Source organism: Nerophis ophidion, unplaced genomic scaffold (assembly GCF_033978795.1).
Source record: "Nerophis ophidion isolate RoL-2023_Sa unplaced genomic scaffold, RoL_Noph_v1.0 HiC_scaffold_90, whole genome shotgun sequence".
Taxonomy (NCBI): Eukaryota; Metazoa; Chordata; class Actinopteri; order Syngnathiformes; family Syngnathidae; genus Nerophis; species Nerophis ophidion.
The window spans coordinates 30,024-32,500 of record NW_026907012.1 but is presented as its reverse complement, the minus strand read 5'-3'; positions in this window follow the sequence as shown (position 1 = coordinate 32,500).

The following is a 2,477-nucleotide window of genomic DNA, read 5'->3' as shown; positions in this document are numbered from 1 at the left end:
GTACCAACCCTTCCAAAACAAAGTCGGGATTTTTTCTAAGTGTCAACTTTTGGAGTACCAACCCTTCCAAAACAAAGTCGGGATTTTTTCTAAGTGTCAACTTTTGGAGTACCAACCCTTCCAAAACAAAGTCGGGATTTTTTCTAAGTGTCAACTTTTGGAGTACCAACACTTCCAAAACAAAGTCGGGATTTTTTCTAAGTGTCAACTTTTCGCGTACCAACCCTTCCAAAATAAAGTCGGGATTTTTTCTAAGTGTCAACTTTTAAAAGTCGGGATTTTTTCTAAGTGTCCACTTTTGCTGTACCATGCCCTCCAGGGTCATAGAAGCCCCAGAGTGAGACCTAAACAACCGGGCCGAGTGATGTCATTTGGGGCCCTATTTTGAGTCATTTTGTGGGATTTCGGTGACGCCGAGGAGCGAAGCAGGTGTTCCGGGAGGGGGGTGCCTGTCCATTTAAGAAGGCCGGCTTGCCGTGGATCTACACCCGGGTAGGGAATTCAAAATAGGTCCCTCTATTTGCTGGAAGTCAGCACAAAATATAGCTGTACATTTGCCCAAGGCTCTAAAGAGGGAAAGGCAACTTTAAGCCTGAAAAGGAAAGCGGGGATTTGGAGCCCTCCGGTGGACTTCCGCCGCCGCTGCACCCTTAGCTGGAAGTCAGTGCCAAAAAAAAAAAAAGAAGCTGCGAATAGTGTCCATGTGCCTGTCCCTTTAGGAAAGCCGGCTTGCCGTGGATCTCCACCCGGGTGGGGAATTCCAAATAGGTCCCTCTATTTGATGGAAGTCAGCAACAAAAAGCTGGAATTTTTCTAAGTGTCAAGGAGGGTGTCACTTCCAGAAGGCCCACCATTCTTGGATCGACACCCGGTTAAGAAAAATGAAAAAAGTCCCTCTATTTGATGGAAGTCAGCAACAAAAAGCTGGATTTTTTCTAAGTGTCAAGGAGGGTGTCGCTTCCAGAAGGCCCACCTGCCTTGGATCACCACCCGGTTAAGAAAAATGAAAAAAGTCCCTCTAGTTAATGGAAGTCAGCAACAAAAAGCTGGAATTTTTCTAAGTGTCAAGGAGGGTGTCGCTTCCAGAAGGCCCACCTGCCTTGGATCACCACCCGGTTAAGAAAAATGAAAAAAGTCCCTCTATTTGATGGAAGTCAGCAACAAAAAGCTGGATTTTTTCTAAGTGTCAAGGAGGGTGTCGCTTCCAGAAGGCCCACCTGCCTTGGATCACCACCCGGTTAAGAAAAATGAAAAAAGTCCCTCTAGTTAATGGAAGTCAGCAACAAAAAGCTGGAATTTTTCTAAGTGTCAAGGAGGGTGTCGCTTCCAGAAGGCCCACCTGCCTTGGATCGACACCCGGTTAAGAAACATGGAAAAAGTCCCTCTATTTGATGGAAGTCAGCAACAAAAAGCTGGATTTTTTCTAAGTGTCAAGGAGGGTGTCGCTTCCAGAAGGCCCACCTGCCTTGGATCACCACCCGGTTAAGAAAAATGAAAAAAGTCCCTCTAGTTAATGGAAGTCAGCAACAAAAAGCTGGAATTTTTCTAAGTGTCAAGGAGGGTGTCGCTTCCAGAAGGCCCACCTGCCTTGGATCGACACCCGGTTAAGAAAAATGAAAAAAGTCCCTCTATTTAATGGAAGTCAGCAACAAAAAGCTGGATTTTTTCTAAGTGTGAAGGAGAGGGTCGCTTCCAGAAGGCCCACCTGCCTTGGATCGACACCCGGTTAAGAAACATGGAAAAAGTCCCTCTATTTGATGGAAGTCAGCAACAAAAAGCTGGATTTTTTCTAAGTGTCAAGGAGGGTGTCGCTTCCAGAAGGCCCACCCGCCTTGGATCACCACCCGGTTAAGAAAAAAGAAAAAAGTCCCTCTACTTAATGGAAGTCAGCAACAAAAAGCTGGATTTTTTCTAAGTGTGAAGGAGGGTGTCGCTTCCAGAAGGCCCACCTGCCTTGGATCGACACCCGGTTAAGAAACATGGAAAAAGTCCCTCTATTGAATGGAAGTCAGCACAAAAAAGCTGAAAATATGACAGAGTGTGAAGGAGAGGGTCGCTTCCAGAAGGCCCACCTGCCTTGGATCGACACCCGGTTAAGAAACATGGAAAAAGTCCCTCTATTTGATGGAAGTCAGCAACAAAAAGCTGGATTTTTTCTAAGTGTCAAGGAGGGTGTCGCTTCCAGAAGGCCCACCTGCCTTGGATCGACACCCGGTTAAGAAACATGGAAAAAGTCCCTCTATTTGATGGAAGTCAGCAACAAAAAGCTGGATTTTTTCTAAGTGTAAAAGTTGGGATTTTTTCTAAGTGTCAACTTTTGGTGTACCAACCCTTCCAAAATAAAGTCGGGATTTTTTCTAAGTGTCAACTTTTGGTGTACCAACCCTTCCAAAATAAAGTCGGGATTTTTTCTAAGTGTCAACTTTTGGTGTACCAACCCTTCCAAAATAAAGTCGGGATTTTTTCTAAGTGTCAAC